General features: G+C 37.8%; 1 pseudogene; it reads left to right on the top strand.

Moving 5' to 3' along the window:
- The first annotated feature begins 1,343 nt into the window (after positions 1-1,343).
- Positions 1,344-20,858, top strand: LOC139037533 (small proline-rich protein 4-like; annotated as a pseudogene).
- The last annotated feature ends 1,640 nt before the right edge of the window (positions 20,859-22,498 follow it).

Here is a 22,498-nt window from a genome sequence, read left to right as displayed (position 1 = left end):
GTACTCAGAAATAAAAAGAGTGTATCCTTAGGCGAGTTTTCCTTCAAGTGGGGTCTGTGGCCACAGCCTTAGGACATCATTATCCTGGGGTGTGTGCGTGGGTGTGTGTGTATGTGTGTGTGACCATTGCCAGTATTGGTACTGATGATGTTAAATATGAAGCTATAGAGACAAAGGCCACAGAAAGATAAGAATGTCTTTCCTTCTCTTACTCTCTTTCAAGGTACAATTGGTAGAGAGGGATAATGAGGCATCTTGATCTCTTGGTTGACCACCTGCCTATCTTTTTGTATCACGTCCATTCATGTGTTCTCAGTAAAGCCTTTAACGTGACAATGTGCCTGCCCTGTTCCAGTTTAAGAAAAAGTGAGAGGAAGACAGAGAAACTACAGGAATCTACCTCAGGTAGGCACCATGTGACTTTCCTACCAGTTCTCATATGCCCTGACAAGCACTTTTTAAAGGAGTCTGCATCTTTCCATACACACTGCCTTATTTTTCGTCTATACCCTGTGATTCTTGAACTCTGCTTTTCTTTTTGAAACACTTTAAAAAATTTTCAAGAGGTATGTGAGCATTAATAATTTTAAAAGAATCAATTTCCTGACCCTCAAATTCCATATATATTCTTTACTAACTTCTTGTAAATTTTTGTTTTTCACCTTCCATTTCATAATTTCTCATTCCCTACTTTTAGAAACAATGCATATAATTCACTCATGTCAAATTTTATTATAGGACATTGCTTAATTGTGTAAAATATTCTATGGCACTTAAAAATGGAAGATTTTTCCCCATCAGAGGCTTACTGTCTCTTCTTATCTCAACCTGTCAAAAAAGGCAGAGATCTTATGGGGAGAGATAGATGAGACAAATCAAAAGGAGTATTTGCTTCCAAAAATTAAATGAGAAAATGGCCTTTCTCCCACCTATCATATATATGCAGCTTATTTTGAATATATTCATACCTGTAAGATGTGCTTTAATTGTAAAGGAAAATACCTTCAAATAGATCAAGAAGTACTTGCTATTGGCGTTGATGTATTTCAGAGTAACTGGAAAGCTTTCAGGGACTGCAAGAATTTCCAGCTTACTACTGGAGAAGATTCACAGACTAAAATGTTAGAATGCATTTTTTTTTTTTTTTTTTGTCAATTCAGTGTGCATCTTACAAGTGCTCAGTGTCCTGAATTGTGAAACGCCTGCTTGGTAAGGCTGGGAACTAGATTTTCAGGAAACCCCCTCACAGCCAAAAGAGGAACCTGTGCACAAATCTAAAGGCTGAAGTGAAGCAGACACTGTTGCTCTTGGAAGGCTGTCAGCCTGACAAGGTGAGAGAAAGACCCCTGGAGCCCCACCTTGTCCTTGCTCTCCTCTGCTCAGCATCTCCACTGCTGGCTCTGCCAACCACCAGCAGCCCAGCCCACACTGAGATGCCTGGACCGGGCAGCCCAGGGTGCTACTGCATAGACGCAGCAGTTCCCTGAGATGGCAGCTTTCATGGGTGTCTCCACCGGCTGCCCCTTCACAGTGCCAGTCAGGCAGTCACGCATCTCAGGTTCTTGGATTTCCAGCAAGCTCGGACCTGTCCACCCACCTCAGTGCTTCAGGAGGGCTGGTTAGTGATGGTTTCTCTAATCTTGATCTTCTGACTCTTTTCTGCCAGATCTTCATTTTCTGTACTCAACCCACATTCACATAAGTAATTCCCTCATTCTGATGTTACTTCTAAAGCTTCTATTTCCTTGTTGAACCTTCACTGAATACAATCAGCTAAAAGCCTATTTTGTCAGGCATATCATGACATCTTATTCTAATATTAGTCATAATTTTATTAGCCTTAGTAAGAGATTAATATTATACTTAAGTAATTGATATTTTCTTACACCTGTTGTTAAAAATAAAGTTATGTGTTAAATGTTGGATAATTTACTTTTAAGAGTATATATATTTGCTTTATTAGGCTTATGGGAAAATATAGTTATAATAATAGCATTAAAGAAATTAATTATGAATATTATCAGTTCAGTTCAGTTGCGCATTCATGTTTGAGTCTTTGTGACCCCATGGACTGCAGCACACCAGGCTTCCCTGTCCATCACCAACTCTCAGAGCTTTCTCAAACTCATGTCCATTGAGTTGGTGATGGCATCCAACCATCTCATCCTTTGTCTCCTCCATGGTTCTTATTTAATTTTCTTTAAAATTATGTATAGAATTCAGTATACACACACTTTTACCAAAAATATACTGTGTCTTTTATCAGATTTCTCCTATTGTAAATAAAATGATTTTAACTATATATTATATTGCTTTATTGCAAATAAGCTATATGAAATAGCATATAGAATAAATATTATTTGACTTTTTATAAAAGTAAGTGAATTAATAGTATTTTATATTGTTTTAATCTTAATTTGATTGATTTATGCAACAGATCCTTCTAAGAGTATTTCATAATTTTTTTTCACTGCATTTGTAATACCCTAAGGAACTTGTAAAATATATTTGAATTGAAAAATGAGGTTAGGCTTTTTTGATGGAAATTTGATTTGACTAGTTTATTTACAGGATGACTGCTTTTGCTAATTGATTTATATGTCAGATATTATATGTATGTTGAAAGAACTGAATATGCAGCTCCAAAGTTGTTGACAAAATTATATTTAAACTGCCTGATAAGATTAAGGCATTTTATCCACAATTATTTTATTGGTAATAATGTATTAAAATTTAACAAAATCTTAGTTCTCTCATGTTTTTGAATAAATTGAAATAAGCAAAATGCCTCATATCCAATTTTATTAATTGATAAATAGAATTGATGTTTTATCTCATTCTAGCATTCAATAAAATTCACTTATAGAAAGTGAATTGAGCAAACTTAAACTTTACAACATGAAACTAATTGTAATTAAATTTTATTTGTTTTTAAAAATTAAAATATTTAATATTTTCATAAATTTGTGATAATTATATATATTCAAAAACTGTATTTCCTGTAGTAGTCTTATAATCACAGTAAGAAACAATTTAGAATAATTTTAATTGATTATACATTTATTTCAGAAAAATATGGTAGATGATCAATAGAAGTCCTTGAAGCATAAAAACTATTATAGTAAATAGAAAATCTGTTAACAAAGTCAATGAAAAATAGTGATGGTTGATGTCTGACTTCCCATAAGAAGAGCTTATTCATATATTTTCTAAATAGATGATAATTCACCCTGGTATTTAGATTCCATTAGGTACTACTATTTTGTTTCAAAAAATCATAATTTATATTCACTGGAAAATAGTTGCTTTGAATCTTTTTAAATTTGGTTAGAAGTTTTAGATGGCCATATAGAAATGTATGAGCTGTACATATCTTTTCAAAATTTTAGGATTTTCCTAAACATTCTACCAGATCCAACCAGCCCATCCTAAAGGAAATCAGTCCTGAATATTCATTGGAAAGACTGATGCTGAAGCTGAAACTCCAGTACTTTGGCCACCTGATGCAAAGAACTGACTCATTTGAAAAGATCCTGATGCTGGGAATGATTGAAGGTGGGAGGAGAAGGGGACGACAAAGGATGAGATTGTTGGATGGCATCACTGAGTCAACGAACATGAGTTTGAGTAAACTCTGGGAATTGGCGATGGACAGGGAGGCCTGGCATGCTGCAGTCCATGGTGTCTCAAAGAGTTGGACACGACTGAATGATGGAATTGAACTGAACTGAAACATCCTAAACATAAAATTTAATAACAACTGGTCTATCCTTTATTTACTTTTTTTCAGACATATATCTCATTATCCCTCCTTAAATCCATCTCTAGTCTATCCATACTGAGCCTCTTATGTTTCATTATTACCATGTGTTTCTTTGCCTTTGTTATTTAGCTGCTAAGTCGGGTGTGACTCTTTTGTAATTCCAGGAACTGTAGCCCACCAGGCTTCTCTGTCCATGGGATTCTCCAGGCAAGAATACTGGGGTGGGTTGCCATTTTCTTCTCCAGAGGATCTTCCTGACCCAGGGATTGAACCCAAGTCTCCTGCATTGGCAGGTGGATCGTTTACCATGGAGACACCAGGAAAGCTCATTTCTTTGCCTACAAGGAACTAAACTTCCCAACTTGTCACTGCCTTCTGTGTTCCCAGTTGTAAGTTGCTCCTTTCCTATCACATGCGGTTTTCATCTTTCATACCAGTAGGAAAATAACACCATCCTGGGTACTGTCTAGAGTAAAACAAGTGTTCTAAGTTCTCCTAACAATCTTTTGTTTGTTGAAGCAGTCATGCTTGCCTATTTACTTATTTGGCACTTCCAATCGGTCATAGGTAATTTCCCAACACAGTTTTTTGGAAAAAAAAAAAAAAGAAGGTACTCCATAAATGTTTCTTGAGAAAATAATTAACAAGAAGTGAATCAGTGAATGAATAAGCAAATTGCACATGAATATTTAATAGAGAAGTAATGTACTAGAAATTAAAAACCATAGAATCTAGCCCTGACTCATTTAAATCACTTGGTCTGTATTTTTAAATTGTGTCTAAAAATCTACTTGCACTCATGTCTGGATAAATACTATTTTGTTCTTAGAAATTCTACTATCTAATTTTCATTTTCTCTTCCTTTTTTAGCTATCTAATTTTCATTTTTTCTTCTTCAATATAAAGTCTAGCAGGTAATCCTAAATAAATAAAGACTGTTGTTATGGGTAAGTTGATTTTTAAATTATCTGCTATACATATGGACACTTAGCTATATGTAATATTATGTATATTAAATATATGCCTCAATTTTATAAACTCAGGTAGTTCTATAGTTCAGAAAATATTAGAATTGGCTTCCTGTGGAAGTAGTTCATATATCTTACAGTATTTATGATTTTCAGTAATAAAGATTAATGATATTTAGTAGGCTGCTTTCATTGGTCCTGCTGTGATTAGATGTATTACTAGAAAAGAGTATCAATTTATATTTTATAGCTAACAAAATAGAAAAATGATAGCAATAGAAATGAGCTATATAGAGCAATTGTATATAGATTTTGAATTCAATTAAAATCAACATTCAACTAGTGATATCTGAAAATTAGCAAGGCAAACTTAGAGATTAACAATAAAAATTTTAATGGATGTGATGAAATAATCAAACTGTTTTCTCTGAGTATAAATAGCACTTAAATTCTACCCTAGAGAATTTATTTTTTAGGACTCCATGGCCATAAAATTATAAATAACTATGACTCAGTGCTTGTAAGATTACAAATGTGTGGTATTAGCTAAATCAAGTTGTAGTATCTTATGGTATCACCAGGCCCCTACAATTATTTAAAATTGAATTGATGAGATTATGTGAGATTTGGAGGGATTTACCTGTGAGATTTGGAGGGATTTACCCTCCATTGATAAAGAGGTAAAGAGGGTTGTATTGCAAAGCATATGCTTCCCAAAGGGTCAGACCATCCATAGGGACTCCTTCTCCTATCTCTTTCCTTTCTTCTACTGGAGATAACCTATTTATTTACTGCCCCACAAAGTTTCTAAGGAAAAAAGCAGTGTGTACCCCACATTCCTAGCCAGTTAAAGCACAAGTCATAAGCTTCCACAAGCATTTAGAGTACTTGTATACTGAGTTCTTACTGGTCAGGGGCCGCATCTTCAAAGCCAACACTACATAATACCTTTTGACTAATCACATTACAGTATTTCTGTAGAATACAGATTGAGGAATAAGCATTGCACTTTGGAGTTTATTCTTACAGCTAGCACATTGCTCTTTGGTTAAAGACAGCGAGGACCACCCTAGAAAGGGCCTCCCAATATGCCCTCCTAAGAGGTCTAGTGCATGTGTGTTGTCGATTATATTCATTTCCGTATTATTTGTTGCAGTATTCCTTAATAAGATGTTTTTAATTTTGAAATTTGGGAATAATTGTCTTCTTTTGAAAACATGATTTGAGACTTATTGCAAAGCCACTGTGAATCATGCATCTGATAAATTACTTCTTTTTTGACAGCTGGAAATCAGAATTCAATTTGTGGATTCCCTCAATAGTAAGAGTGAGGGATTTTATGATATGATGATTCTTATCTGTCCCTTGTTTGCCTATGCTTTATATTCCTACATTTATTTTTTCATTATTTTACCTACTTCTAATGTATTCTGTTATGTTATACATTATTTTGTGTTTTTAAGCCATCAATTTTTTTGAAAACAAGGTGCAATTCAAATGAATGAATTAACAATTTTATAAATTATTTTGGTGCTTCATATTTACCACTTGCTAGTAGCCCTGATGTGGGCATTTTCACCAAGCTCAAATTATTTCTTCCGTAAATCCTAAAACCACTACTGTAATGCATGTACTGTACCTTAATGCATATACTACAGAGAACAAATAAGATTAGATGCATATATACTTCAACTGCCTGTCACAGAACCACAGGTCTTTCTACTGAAATGGAAACAAAAATATTTTTGGTGAGGAATAACAAAAAACAACAAAGATAAAGTTTCAAAAAATGTATGTGTGTTTTATTATTAACATTATCAAGGATCTGATTCTCAAACTTACTTGTACACAAAGGTTTCTTATTGTATCCCAGAGCAGTTGAATCAGGATGAGTTCACCTTAAATATATCAAAGGGTAGACACATGAGCCGAAATAAAAATGCATGAAATGTGTAGTTGTTATACTGATTATAAATATAGTAATGGATAAACTTATACAAAATAATTCTGTTTATCTTCTCATACTAAAAGATAATTAAATACCTACAGTTTCCCTTGTATTGTTAGCATCACTTTAAAAAATATTATTTATTTTTTAACTGAAGGATAATTGCTTTACAGAATTTTGTTGTTTTCTGTCAAATGTCAACATGAGTCAGTCGTGTGTAAATATAGCCCCTCTGTTATGGACCTCCCTTCCATCTCCCTCCCCATCCCACCCCTCTAGGTTGATGCAAAGCCCTTGTTTGAGTTTCCTGAGTCACACAGCAAATTCCCATTGACTATAGATTTTACATATGGCAATGTGAGTTTCCATGTTACTCTCTCGATACATCCCACCCTCCTCTTTCTCACAGCCCATGTCCATAAGTCTGTTCTCTATGACTGTTTCTCCATTGCTGCCCTGAAAATAAATTCATCAGTATCGTCTTTCTAGATTCCATATATATGCATTAATATATAATAGTTATCTTTCTCTTTCTGACTTACTTCACTCTGTATAATAGGCTCTAGGTTCATCAACCTCATTAGAACTCTCAAATGTATTCCTTTTTATGGATGAGTAATATTCCAACGTATTTCCCAATATGGGGATCTGGCAAAGGGACTTAGAACCCCCAGGGAAGTTGACTTCGGAGGGAAGTGGGATTTGATTACAGAACTTACACAGGCCTGGGGAAACAGACTCTTGGAGGGCACAAACAAAACCTTGTAAGCACCAGGACGCAGGAGAAAGGGGCAGCGATGCCACAAGAGACTGACCCAGACTTGCCTGTGAGTGTCCAGGAGACTCCAGTGAAGGTGTGGGTGGTCAGTGGCCTGCTGCAGGGTCAGGGACACTGAGTGTGGCAGTGCATACATGGGACCTTTTAAAGGAGGTTGCCATTATCTTCATTACCTTGACCATAGTTTGGTCTTAGGTCAAAAAACAGGGAGGGAACACAGCCCTGCCCATCAATGGAAAATTGGATTAAAGGTTTACTAAGCATGGCCCTGCCCATCAGAAGAAGACACACCAGTTTCCCCCACAGTCAGTCTCTCCCATCTGGAAGCTTCCATAAGCCTCTTACCCTTATGCATCAGAGGGCAGACCTTATGAAAACCACAATCACAGAAAGCAGATCCAAATGATCACATGGAACACAGCCTTGTCTAACTCAGTGAAACTATGAGCCATGCCCCATAGGACCACCCCAGATGGATGGTCATGGTGGAGATTCTGACAAAAACGTGGTCCATTAAAGTAAGGAATGGCAAACCACTTCAGTATTCTTGCCTTGAGAACCACATGAACAATATGAAAGGGCAAAAAGATATGACACTGAAAGATGAACTCCCCAGGTTGGTCGGTGCCCAATATGCTACGGGAGAAGAGTGGAGAAAAAACTCCAGGAAGAATGAAGAGGCAGAGCCAGAGTGAAAATAGTGCCCAGTTATGGATGTGACTGTTAATGGAAGTAAATTATGATGCTCTAAAAAACAATATTGCTTAGGAACCTGGAATGTTATGTCCATGAATCACGGTAAACTGAAAATGATCAAACAGGAGATGGAAAGAGTGTATATTGACATTTTAGCAATCAGTGAACTAAAATGGAAGGGAATGGGCGAATTTAATTTAGATGACCATTATATCTACTACTGTGGGCAGGAATCTCTTAGAAGAAATGGAGTAGCCATCATAGTCAACAAAAGAGTCTGAAATGCAGTACTTGGGTGCAATCTCAAAAATGAAAGAATGATCTCTGTTCATTTCCAAGGTAAATCATTTAATATCACAGTAATCCAATTCTATCCCCCAACCAGTAATGCTGAAAAAATGAAGTTGAATGATTCTGTGAAGATCTACAAGACCTTCTAGAACTAACACCCAGAAAAAAAATGTCCTTTTCATTACAGGGGACTGGAATGCAGAAGTAGGAAGTCAAGAGATACCTGGAGTAACAGGCAAATTTGGCCTTGGAGTACCAAATGAAGCAAGGCAAATGCTAAAAGAGTTTTGCCAAGAAAACACACCGGTAATAGCAAACCTCCTCTTCCAACAACAAAAGAGAAGACTCTACATGTAGACATTACTAGATGGTCAATAGAGAAATCAGATTGATTAAATGCTTTGCAGCCAGAGAAGAAGAAGCTCTATACAGTCAGCAAAAACAAGACCACAGTCAGGAGCTGACTGTGGCTTAGATCATGAACACCTTATTGCAAAATTCAGACTTAAATTGAAGAAAGTGGGGAAAACCACTAGACCAAATCAAATCCCTTATGATTATACAGTAGAAGTGACACATAGATTCAAGGGATTAGATCTGATAGAGTGCCTGAAGAACTATGGACAGAAGTTTGTGACATTGTACAGGAGGCAGTGATCAAGACCATCCTGAAGAAAAAGAAATGCAAAAACACAAAATGGTTGTCTGAGGAGGCCTTACAAAATGCTGAGAAAAGAAGAGAAGCAAAAGGCAAAGGGGAAAAGGAAAAATATACCTATTTGAATGCAGAGTTCCAAAGAATAGCAAGGAAAGATAAGAAAGCCTTCCTCAGTGATCAGTGCAAAGTAATAGAGGAAAACAATAGAATGGGAAAGACAGATCTCTTCAAGAAAATGAAGAGATACCAAGGGAGCAAAGATGGGTACAATAAAGGACAGAAATGGTATCGACCTAACAGAAGCAGAAGATATTAAGAAGAAGTGGCAAGAATACACAGACTAACTATACAAAAAAAGATCTTCATGATCTAGATAACCACAATGATGTGATCACTCACCTAGAGCCAGACATCCTGGAATGTGAAGTCAAGTGGGCCTTAGGAAGCATCACCACAAACAAAGCTAGTTCAGGTGATGGTTTTCCAGTGGAACTACTGCAAATCCTAAAAGATGATGCTGTGAAAGTGCAGCACTCAATATGCCAGCAAATTTGGAAGACTCAGCAGTGGCCACAGGACTGGGAAACATCAGTTTTTATTCCTATCCCAAGGAAACACATGCCAAAGAATGTTCAAACTACCAAACAATTGCACTCATCTCACATGCTAGCAAAGTAATGCTCAAAATTCCCCAAGCCAGGCTTCAAAAGTGCGTGAGCTGTGAACTTTCAGATGTTCAAGCTGGGTTTAGAAAAGGCAGGGGAATCAGAGATCAAATTGTCAACATTCATTGGATCCTAAAAAAGCAAGAGAGTTCCAGGAAAATAGCTACTTCTGCTTTATTGACTATGCCAAAGCCTTTGACTGTGTGGATCACAACAAACTGGAAAATTCTGCAAGAGATGGGAATACTAGACGACCTGACCTGCCTCCTGAGAAATCTTTATGCCTGTCAAGAAGCAACAGTTAGAACAAGACATAGAACAATGGACTGGTTCCAAATCAGGAAAGGAGTACATCAAGGCTGTATAGTGTCACCCTGCTTATTTAACTTATATACAGAGTACATCATGCAAAATGCTGGGCTGAATGAAGCACAAGCATGAATCAGATTGACAGGAGAAATTTCAATAGCCTCAGATATGCAGATGAAACCACTCTTATGGCAGAAATTGAAGAAGAACTAAAGAGCCTCTTGATGAAAGTGAAAGAGGAGACTGAAAAAGGTGGGCTTAAAACTCAACATTCACAATACTAATTCATGGCTTCCAGTCCCATCACTTCATGGAAAATAGAAAGGAAACAATGGAAACAGTGACAGACTTTATTTCCTTCAGCTCCAAAATCACTGCAGATGGTGACTGCAGCCATGAAATTAAAAGATGCTTGCTCCTTGGAAGAAAAGCTATGATCAACCTCGACAGCATATTAAAAAGCAGAGACATTACTTTGCCAACAAGATCTGTCTAGTCAAAGCTATGTTTTTTCCTGTAGTCATGTATGGATGTGAGAGTTGGACTATAAAGAAAACTGAACACTGAAGAATTGATACTTTTGAACTATAGTGTTGAAGAAGAGTCTTGGGAGTTCCTTGGGCTGCCAGATCAAACCAGTCAATCCTAGAGGAAATCTGCCCTGTATATTCATTGGAAATACTGACACTGAAGCTGAAACTCCAATACTTTGGTTACCTGATGTGAAGAACTGACTCTTGGAAAAGACCCTGATGCTGGGAAAGATTGCAGGCAGGAGGAGAAGAGGCAACAGAGGATGAAATGGTTGGATGGCATCACCCACTTGATGGACATAAATTTGAGCAAGCTCTGGGAGTTGGTGATGGACAGGGAATCCTGACCTACTGTAGTCCATGGGGTCTCAAAGAGTCAGACACAGATTAGGTTTTGCAATTTCCTATAGTGTCTTTAGGGTTTTCTATGTATAGTATCATGTCATTGCAAACAGTGAGAGCTTTACTTCTGTTCCCATCTGGATTCCTTTTATTTCTTTTTCTTCTCTGATTGCCATATCTAGGACTTCCAAAAGTGTGTTGAATAATAGTGGTGAGAGTGGCCACACTTGTCATGTTCCTGATCTCAAAGGGAATGCTTTCAGTTTTTGATCATTTGAGAGTAATGTTTGCTGTGGGTTTACCATTTATGGACTTTAGTATGTTCAGGTAGATTCCTTCTATGCCTATTTTTTGAAGAGTTTTAATCATAAATGGGTGCTGAATTTTGTCAAGGGATTTTTTCCATTTACTGAGATTATCATGTAGTTTCTGTCTTTAATTTGTTAATATTGTATATCACATTTATTGATTTGTGTGTATTGAAGAATCCTTGCATTCCTGGAAAAAACCCACCTTGATCATTGTGTGTGAGCTATTTAATGTGGTTGAATTGAGGAGTGTCCCTCTATGTTCATCAGTAACATTGGCCTGTAGTTTTCTTTTTTTATGTTGTCTTTGTCTGATTTTGATATCAGGGTGATGGTGGCCTCATGGAATGAATTTGGAAGTGTTCCTTCCTCTGAAAATTTTTGAAAGAGTTTTAGAAGGGTAGGCTTTAGCTTGTCTCTAATGTTTAATAGAATTCCCCTGTGAAGCCATTTGGTCCTAGACTTTTTTGTTTTTTGAGAGATTTTTGATTACAGTTTCAATTCAGTCTTTGAAATTGGATTGTTCATAATTTCTATTTTTTCCTGATTCAGTCTTGGAAGATTGAATTTTCCTAAGAATCTACATTTCTTTCCAGTTATCCATTTTATTGCCATATAGTTTCTCATAATAGTCTCTTATAATCCTTTGTATTTCTCCATTGTCTGTTGTAACCTCTCCTTTTTCATTTCTAATTATGTTGATTTGATTCTTCTCTCTTTTTTTTTCTTGATGTGTCTGGCTAAAGTTTTGTCAATTTTTTTCTCAAAGAAGCAGCTTTTAGTTTTGTTAATGCTTAATATTGTTTCTTTCATTTCTTATTCGTTTAATTCTGCTCTGGTCTTTATGATTTCTTTCCTTCTTCTAACTTTGGGGTTTTTTGATTCTTCTTTTTCCAGTTGTTATAGGTATAAAATTAGGTTGTCTAGTTGATATTTTTCTTGTTTCTTGAAGTAGGGTTGTATTGCTAAACTTCACTCTTAGAACTGTTTTTGCTGCATCCCATAGGTTTTGAGCTGTTGTGTTTTCATTGTCATTTGTTTCTAGGAATTTTTTGATTTCCCTTTTGATTTCTTCAGTAACCTGTTTGTTGTTTAGAAATGTATTGTTTAATCTCTGTGTGTTTGTGTTTTTTACATTATTTATCTTGTAATTGATATCTTGTCTCATAGCATTGTGGTCAGAAAAGTTGCTTGATACGATTTCAATTTTCTTAAATATACTGAGGTTTGATTTGTGACCCAAGATGTGGTCTGTCTGAGGAATGTTCCATGTGCACTTGAAAAAAAGGTGTTCTTCTGCAGTCGGATGGGATGTCCTGAATATATCAATGAGATCCATTTGGTCTAATATGTCATTTAGATTTGTATTTCCTTATTTATTTTCTGCTTTGATGATCTATCCATTTGTGTAAATGGGGTGTAAAAGTCTTCTACTATTATTGTGTTACTATCAATTTCTCCTTTTATGTCTGTTAGTGTTTGTCTTATGTATTGAAGTGCTCCTTATGTTGGGTGCATAGATATTTACAATTGTTATGTCTTACTCTTGGATTGATCACTAGATAATTATGTAGTGTCCTTCCTTATCTCTTGTAATATTCCTTATTTTAAGGTCTATTTTGTCTGATATGAGGATTGCTACTCCAGGTTTCTTTTGATTTCTATTAGCATGGAATATCTTTTTCCATCCTCTCACTTTCAGTCTATGTATGTCTTTAGGTCTGAAGTAGGTTTCTTGTAGATAGCATATATATGGCTCTTGTTTTTATATCCATTCATCCAGTCTGTATCTTTTGGTTGCAGCATTTAATCCAATTAGATTTAAAGCAATTATTGATGTATATACATACCTATTGTGAAGTCAAGTGGACCTTAGGAAGCATCACTACAAACAAAGGTAATGGAGGCGATGAAATTCGAGCTGAGCTATTTCAAATCCTGAAAGATGATTCTGTGAAAGTGCTGCACTCAATTTGCCAGCAAAGCTAGAAAACTCTGCACTGGCCACAGGACTTGAAATGGTCAATTTTCATTCCAATCCTAAAGAAATGCAATGCCAAATAATTTTTTAAATACTGCACAATTGCCCTCATCTCACATGCTAGCATGGTAATGCTGAAAATTTTCCAAGCTTGGCTTCAGCAGTATATGAATCAAGATCTTCCAGATGTTCAAGCTAGATTTAGAAAAGGCAGAGGAAGCAGAGATCAAATTGCCAATGTCTGTTGGATCATAGAAAAAAGCAAGAGAGTTCCAGAAATATATCTACTTCTGCTTTATTGACTATACTAAAGCCTTTGACTGTGTGGATCACAACAAACTGTGAAAAATTCTTCAAGAGATGCGAGTACTAGACCACTTACCTGCCTCCTGAGAAACCTGTATGCAGGTCAAAAAGCAACAGTTAGAACTGGACATGGGACAATGAACTGGTTACAAATTGTGATAGGAGTACATCAAGGCTGTATATTGTCACCCTGCTTATTTAACTTATATGCAGAGTGCATCATGTGAAATGCCGGGCTGGATGAAGCACAAGCTGGATTCAGGATTACCGGGAGAAATATCAATAACCTCATATATGCAGATAACACCAGCCTTATGGCAGAAAGCAAAGAGGAACTAAATATCCTCTTGATGAACGTGAAAGTGGAGAGTGTAAAAACTGGCTTAAAACTTGACATTCTAAAAACAAAGATCACAGCATCCGGTCCCATTGCTGCATGGCACATAGATGGAGAAACAATGGGAACAGTGACAGACTTTATTTTCTTGGGCTTCAAAATCACTTCAGACAGTGACTGGAGCCATGAAATTAAAAGATGCTTGCTCCTTGGAAGAGAAGCTTTGAGAAACCTAGACATGGTATTAAAAAGCAGAAACCTTACTTTGCTGAGAAAGATCTGTATAGTCAAAGATATGGTTTTTCTAGTAGTCATGTATGGGTATGAGATTTGAATCATAAAGAAAGCTGAGCACCAAGGAATTAATGCTTTTCAATTGTGGTGTTGGAGAAGACTGTTGAGAGTCCCTTGGACTGCAAGGGCATCAAAATAGTCAATTTTAATTGATGTCATTCCTGAGTATTCACTGGAAGGACCAATGCTGAAGCTGCAGCTGCAATACTTTGGCCACTGGATGTGAAGAACTGACTCTTAGAAAACACCCTGATGCTGGAGAGGATTGAAGGTAGAAGGAGAAAGGGACAAAAGATGAGCTCATTGGGTGGCATCACTGACTCAAATGCCATGAGTTTGAGCATGTTCTGTGAGTTGGTACTGGACAAGGAAGTAGGGCATGCTGCAGTCCATGTAGTTGCAAAGAGCTGGACATGACTGACCTACTGAACTGAACTGATGATCCTATTGCCATTTTCTGAGTTGATTGTGGGTTTTTTTGTTTTTTGTTTTGTAGATATTTTTTATTTCCTGACTACAGAAGTCCCTTTAACACTTGTTGTAAAGCTGTTTTGATGATACTAAATTCTCTTAACATTTGCTTATCTGTAAAACTTTTGATTTCTCCCTCAATTTTGAATGAAATCCTTGCCAGGGAGAGTAATTTTTTTGTAGATTTTTCCCTTTCAGTACTTTCAATATGTCTTGCCATTACTTTCTGGGCTGCAGAGTTTCTGGGTGCAGGATCACCTGTTAAATGTATGGGGTTTCCCTTATATGTTACTTATTGCTTTTCCCTTGGTGCCTTTAATATTCTTTCTTTATGTTTAATCTTTGTTAGTTTTATTAGTATGTGTCATGGCCTGTTTCTTCTTGGGTTTTTTCCTGTATGGGACTCTCTGTGTTTCTTGCACTTGATTGACTATTTCCTTTTCCATGTTGGGGAAATTTTCAACTATAATTTCTTCAAAAATTTTCTCATACCCTTTCTTTTTCTCTTCTGCTTCTGGCACCCCTATAATTTGAATGTTGGTGCATTTACTATGGCCCCAGAGGTCTCTGACACCATCCTCAGTTATTTTCATTCTTTTTACTTTATTCTGCTCTTCATCAGTTATTACTGCTATTCTGTCTTCCAGCTCACTGACCCACTCTTCTGCTTCAGATAGTCTGCTATTGATTCCTTCTAGAGTATTTTTAAGCTCAGTAATTGTGTTTTTTGTCTCTGTATGTTTATTCTTTAATTCTTTCGGTCTTTGTTAATTGATTCCTGCATTTTCTCCACTCCATTTTCAAGGTTTTGGATTATCTTTACTATCATTCTGAATTCTTTTTCAGGTAGTTTGTCTATTTCCTTTTTATATATTTGGACTTGTGTTTCTTGGTTGTCCTTCATCTGTACAGTATTTCTCTGCCTTTTCATTACTTTTTTTAACTTACTTTGTTTGAGGCCTCCTTTTTCCAGGCTTCAAAGTTGAATTCATTCTTCTGTTTGGTTTCTGCCCTCCTGAGGTTTGCTCAGTGGTTTGCGTAAGCTTTGTGTAGGATTCGACTTGTGCTTGCATTCTGGTGGGAGGAGTTGAGTTGTTGTTTTCCTTTGATGGGCAGGGCTGAGTGAGGTGACGTCTGCTGATGATTGTGTTTGTAGTTTTTTCTTGTTTGTTGTTTGGATGAGGCATCTTGCACAGGGTGCTACTGGGCAGTTGGTGATGCCATGTCTTGTATGCAAGTGGCTGCCTTTGTGGGAATTCTCACTATTTGATATTCCCTAGGGTTAGTAGTTCTCCAGTAATCTAGGGTCTTGGAGTCAGCATTCACAATCCAAAGGCACAGGCCTTGATCTCTGGCATGAATAGAGATTCCACAGATGGTTTTTTATGGCATTACATGGGATTAAAAAAAATACCCAAAAGTGGAAACAAAAGATGCACCCAGACAAATGGCAATTAGAATATCAGACATATAATACCTAAAATAATGGAATTTTGTATGTGCACACATACATATACACCATAAGTAAATCAAAGCAGTCCAAAAAAAAAAATGTACAATAGATTGAACTGATAAACAAAAGAAACCAAAAATTATATCCACCACTTAAGAACAAAACTAACTAAAGCACAAACTGGAATACAAAACTAAAGCAGAGTGCCAACTGGGGAATAAAGCAACAACAAGAAAAACAAACTAACAAATATGGTGAGAAAAAGAAAGAAAAGAAAGGAAAGGAAATAATAGAAATGTAAAGTTAAATAGAGGTAGATAAATAAATTTATATATATTAAAGATTAACTGTGAAGGGAAAAGACCAGTAAGAAAAGCAAACAAAGGAATTAATGTAGAAAAAATAATAAATTAAAAAAATTTAAATTAAAACAATACCGAGGGAAAAAAAATCTCCACAGAACTGCAAAAGGCCAATGAAGAGGCAGACATTTATAACAGAAATAAAAAGTGTGTGATTGAAAAAAAAAATTTCTCAAAAACTTAAATAGTACTAATAAAATCGACACCTCAACAACAGAGGGGGAAATAAGGTAAAAAAAAAAAAGAGAAAAAAAAGAGAGAGAGAAAAATCCAGGAGGAACTACAGAACAAGTCAAAATATAGAATAATAAATGTCTTTCTTGAGTCTCTTCTGTCAGCATCTTTCCCTCTCTGGGAGTCACATTCCACCTTGCCTCCCTAGGATGCCCTCTCACGCTGTGCTGATCTCTGGACATGTTGTGGGGGCAACTCTGACTGTAATCTGGCCCTACTGCTGTGTGTTCTTGCCTCCAATGTCCACAGCTGTCAGAACTAGTGTGTTTTCTTTTGTGGAAACTCTCAATGTCCTTTTATATATTCCATAGACCCAGAGTCTGCCTAGTTGATTGTGTGGATTTAATCTGGTGTGAAGTTTTGGGTCCTCTTCCTTAGGACACTGCCCCTGGCTTTCAACTGTGATTTTGTCCCCACTTCTGCGTGTGAGTCGTCCAGTGGGGTTTGCTCCTGAGGCTGCCCTGGAGGACTTGGGTCTGCCCCAGTGAGGGCCAGGTGTGGAGGTGGTGCAGCTGCTTTGGTCGCAGGGGCCCTGGCAGCACAGGTATTCAGAGGAGATGGCAGCAGGAAATATGGTGCTTTAGAAGGGTATGGCAACACACTCCAGTATTCTTGCCTGGAGAATCCCCTGGACAGAAAAACCTAGCAGACCAGTCAGTCTACAGGGTCACAAAGAGTTGAATACAGTGGAAGCAACCCCATGTTCTCAGATGCAGGTGTTTTTCTAGCCTTTTGAAGCTCTGTCCCAGTGAGGATTGAGCATGAAGGCGGTGCAGCTGCTTGGGTTGCTGGGACCCTGGTGGTGCCAAGTGTGCAGGGGCACGGACTGCCTCAGCTGCAGGAGGGATGGCCCCATCAGAGTCTTCTTCTAGCCTCTGGCAGCTGGTGATCAGAAGGCCTCTTTGGCTAGTCCTTCTCCTCACTTTGCCTGTTCAGGCACTCAGAGGGATCCTTCTCTGTTGGTTTGTGCATGAGGCACTGAAAGGGCTCCCCCTGGCTGGGGTCCTTCTCTGTTGTTTGGTGTGTTAGGCATGTAAAGGGGCGCCCTAACTGGGGTCCTTCTCTGTTGTCCTGCATGTCAGGTGCTTGAAGGGCCAGCCTCACTATTGTTCAGATGCCCAGTGCTGGCGTGTGGGGAGATAGGCTGTGGTGATGGCTCCGCCCCCTACGCATGACTCAGCAGCATCGCCTTGCTTCCCTGGCTGCCTGGCTTTCCTCCACAGGCATTTCCCACCGCAGTCTCCTCCCTCACATCCCCCCGGGCCATCTCCCCACAGTCAACAGCAGACCTCGCCCTGAGATTGCGCCCCAACCCGTGTGCTCCAGCTCCCCGCTGCTGTGCCTTCTAGGGGACCCGTGTCCCTGTCCCCGGGTACTTGTGGCTACAGCAGGCCTTGTCTGAGATTCTCATTCCGTTTAGGCTGCCGCAGATCAGCTGCTTCACTCACAGCCTCAATATTTCTCTTCTAATCCAAACATTGCCCCGATGTGGGGATCAGACCCCTGCTTCAGCTCCCCCACCTACTGAGGGCAGGTCCAGTCCTACTAACTCTTCTGTTTTTTCCCCTAATTCCTTTGTCCTACTGAGCTTTGCATGGTTCTATATATTCTTTTCCGGTGGCTGGGTACTCCTGTCTGCTGTCAGATTGATCTGTACAACCTAGGACTTTGAAAATGAATTTTATTGAGATCTTATTTATAAGCAATGAAACATAAACATTTAAAATGTAAAAATAATTTTGATAAGTATGATACTTGCTTCTACTGTGAACACATGTCTATCATTCCCCAAAATTCGTTTTTAAAAACAGTAGCCTCCTTCAAAACCTCACATGAGGCAAGTTTTGACCCACCTTCTTTCATTAAAATTTGTTTGCTTGTTTTTCTAGGACTTTACATTAACACGTTCATATACTATGCATTCTTTTGAGATAGTGTATTTACTCAGTACAGTTTTTTGACATATGTCGACACTGATATATAGATTAGTAGTTTTTCCTTTATTGCTGAATAATATCATTGTATATATCATACCAGACCCATTAATCCATTCTTCTATAGATAGGGCTTCCCTGGTGGCTCAGCTGGTAAAGAATCCACCTGCAGTGTGGGAGACCTGGGTTCGATTCCTGGGTTGGGAAGATCCCCTGGAGAAGTGAATGGCTACCCACTCCAGTATTCTGGCCTGGAGAGTTCCATGGTCTTTATAGTCCTTGGGGTCACAAAGAGTAAGATATGACTGAGTGACTTTTACTTTCACTTTTCTATCGATAGACAGTTTGGTATCTAGTTTTGAGTTACTGTGAATAAAGTTGTTATGCATATTTTTAAAGTCTTTGTGTGGTCATATGTTTTTATTTGCCTTGTATAAATAACTGTCGTGTAGGTTAAAAAAAAAAGTTTGTTTAAATATGTAAGAAACTCATACACTGTTCTGAAAGTGGCTGCCTTATTTTATATCCCACCACCAAAGTGTGAGTATTCTGTGGTGGTTTAGTTGCTAAGTCATGTCTGACTCTTGCCACCCCATGGACTGTAGCCCACCAGTCTCCTCTGTCCATGGGATTTTTCAGGCAGAATACTGGATTGGGTTGCCATTTCCTTCCATAAGGGATCTTCCTGACCCAGGGATTGAACCCAGATCTCCTACACTGCAGGCAGATTCTTTACTGACTGAACTACCAGTGAGTATTCTAGTTGCTGCATATCCTCACCAGTAATTCACATGGTCAGTTTTAAAATTTTAGGTATTTTTATGTTTGTCTATTGATATTACATTATGATTTTAATTTATACACATTTAATATTTAATGTCATCAATCTTGCTATAATATGCTATTGGCCCCTCATGCATTAAGGTTTTGAAATATCTGTTCAAATCTTATGTCCATTGATCTGTAGAAGTTACTCATATTGTGTATTGGGGATACATATGTTTTGATGATATATTTGAGTGAAGATTTCTATGAATCTTGTTTAACTTGTATTTTTATTTTCTTAACAGTTTCTTTTAAAGACCAGAAGTGTTTGACTTTGATTGTCATTATTTTTTGTGTAATGATTTCTGTGTGTGCTATTTAAGAAGTAACTTTCTATGCCTAAGATCACAAATACTTTTTTCTATTATTTTCTTTCGAGACCTGAGATTCTCAGCATCAACCTCCCTGACATTTTGGGCCAAATATTCTAAGTTGGAATTTTCTCTAGAGATTGTCAAATATCTATTGGTGTAGCAAAATTGAACCCTGGTCCTAGAAATTCTTCAGTTTTAGCTTTTATATTTAGGTTTGTGATCTATTTTGGGATAACATATGTGTTTAATTTAAGATAAGGATTGAGATCTCTTTTTTTTTTTATATGAATAAATAGTTGTTCCAGCAACATTTGAGATACGGAAAGACCATTCTTTACCATGAAATTGCCTTGGCACCCCTATCAGAAAACAGCTGACCACATACAGACATATCTACTTCTGGATGCTGTTTTGTTCCATTGATACGTATGTCTGTCTTTACACCTATACTACACTGGCTTGATTTATAAGGAGTTCAGATCAGGTGGGTATATGTTTTCCAAATCTGTTTTTTTAAGAGTTGTTTTGACTATTCTTGTTCTTTGCATTTCTGTGTGTGTGTATGTGTATGTATATTAGTATCAGATTGTCAATTTATACTTCCTCCCCTCAAACAAATCCCTGTTGAAATTATGCTGCACATTGCACTGAATCTATAGATCAGCCTTGGAAGACTTGATACCTTAACAATATTTAGTTTTCCAATTCATAAACTTGGTGTATTTCTCCATTTATTACAGGCTTTAAAATTTCTTTCTCGGAACCTGTGCTCAGCCGAATGTCCTAGGGTCTGGCTCGTGCCTCTGGCTCACCTGTTCCTGCAGCCATGTCTTCCCAGCAGCAGCAGCAGTAGTGCCTGCCCCAGATGATCCAATAGCAGCAGGTAAAGCAGCCCTGTCAGCCACCCCCTGTCAAATATCAAGAGGCGTGAGCACCTAAAACCAAGGATCCATGTGCTCCCCAGGCCAAGAAGCAATGCCCACCTAAGGACACAGCAATCTATGCCCAGCAGAAGTTCCTGCAACCCAACAAGCCCCCAAGAATAAATAGAAGTAAGAATGGACTGAGATATACCTGCCCACCAACCAGGCTACCAGATGCAGCCTTCTCTTCCTCCTGCTCCTTCTCTGATCCTCAGCTCAAGGATTTGCCCTCCTTTCCCACCTTCTCCTACTCAGGGTCCTAGGAAGCATTGTCAGGGTTTCTTTGCATGCAACCCCTTGTCTCACCCATCCCATTGCTCCCAATATTCTTCTATTCTGCGCTCTGACTCTCTCCTAGATGAACGTGAGTGAGGTCCCAGCTTCTCCAGCTTCCAGTTTGGCCACAGCTATGGCCCATCCATGTCCTGAAGCAAGAAATATATCTGGGCTGGTTCTAGGGCTTTCACCTTGACTCGCGGGGACACCAGAGGCTGATGCATAGCTTCTGTCTCATTCCCTTTCCCAATTCCCCATCCCTGAGCATCTCTCCTATTTCTTCCTCTAATAAATCTGTGCTTCATGTAAAAAAACATTTCTTTCTCCTAGCAGTATTTTGTAGTTTATTTTTATTTCAGATTTTACCCCTATACTTTGTTAAATATAATTATTCCATGTTTTGGTATTTAAAATTTCAGTTTTCAACAGTTTTTGATTAATATATAGAAATATCATTGTTTGTATATATACTTTATAATTTTCAGCTTCTTTAAATTCAATTCACATGTTAGTTCTAGTAACTTTTAATGGTTTTCTTCAAATCCTTTATTAGCACAATCTTATCATATACAAATAATAACATTCTTCATTCCTTTCTATTCTGTATACTTTTGTTTATTATTTCTTGTCTTATTACAATGACTAGAAACTCTGTGGTGGTTAGTTTTTTTTTTTTTTTTTCCCCTCCCAACTCAAACCTAAGTTCTTAAATCTCATTCTAATTGACTATTTTAGAACAAAGAAAATAGTCTGGTATGGATTTCCCAATAACACTTCTTTATGGCCAGCAATAAATGATAGCAGTTTGATATTTAAAGAGAAAAGAATTTGCCCTTTCCTTCATTCATACCCATCTGAAGGACCAAACAAAATATTTTAAGAAATATATGGCTAGTGTTTTAGGTAACAGGATAGACTGTTGAGGCTAGTTACTTAACTTTGGTGAAATTACACAGTAATTTGCTGTAATATGAGGCAAGGACCTCATTTGCTTTCTCTTCCATTATATCTCTGTTGCTTAGAATAATGCTTAGCACAAATGCAAATTGAATAAATATTTGTTGACCAAAGCAAGTTATTACTAGGGTCCCTGATGCTGGGAAAGATTGAGGGCAGGAGGAGAAGGGGACGACAGAGGATGAGATGGTTGGATGGCATCACCGACTCCATAGACATGAGTTTGGGTAAACTCCAGGAGTTGGTGATGGACAGGGAGACCTGGTACGCTGCGGTTCATGGGTTCGCAAAGAGTCGGACACAACTGAGTGACTGAACTGAACTGAGTTTAATGTTATTCAGAAAGAATGGATAGGGATATCTAAAAGTATCAGAGAAGGCAATGGCAACCCAGTCCAGTACTCTTGCCTGGAAAATCCCATGGACGGAGGAGCCTGATAGGCTGAGTCCATGGGTTTGTGAAGAGTCGGACATGACTTCACTTTCACTTTCACTTTCATGCGTTGGAGAAGGAAATGACAACCCACTCCAGTGTTCTTGCTTGGAGAATCCCAGGGACGGCAGAGCCTGGT

Source organism: Odocoileus virginianus, chromosome 11 (genome assembly GCF_023699985.2).
Source record: "Odocoileus virginianus isolate 20LAN1187 ecotype Illinois chromosome 11, Ovbor_1.2, whole genome shotgun sequence".
In the NCBI taxonomy this organism is placed as follows: domain Eukaryota; kingdom Metazoa; phylum Chordata; class Mammalia; order Artiodactyla; family Cervidae; genus Odocoileus; species Odocoileus virginianus.
Note: the sequence above shows the minus strand (reverse complement) of the source record. Positions and strands in the feature narration are given on the sequence as shown.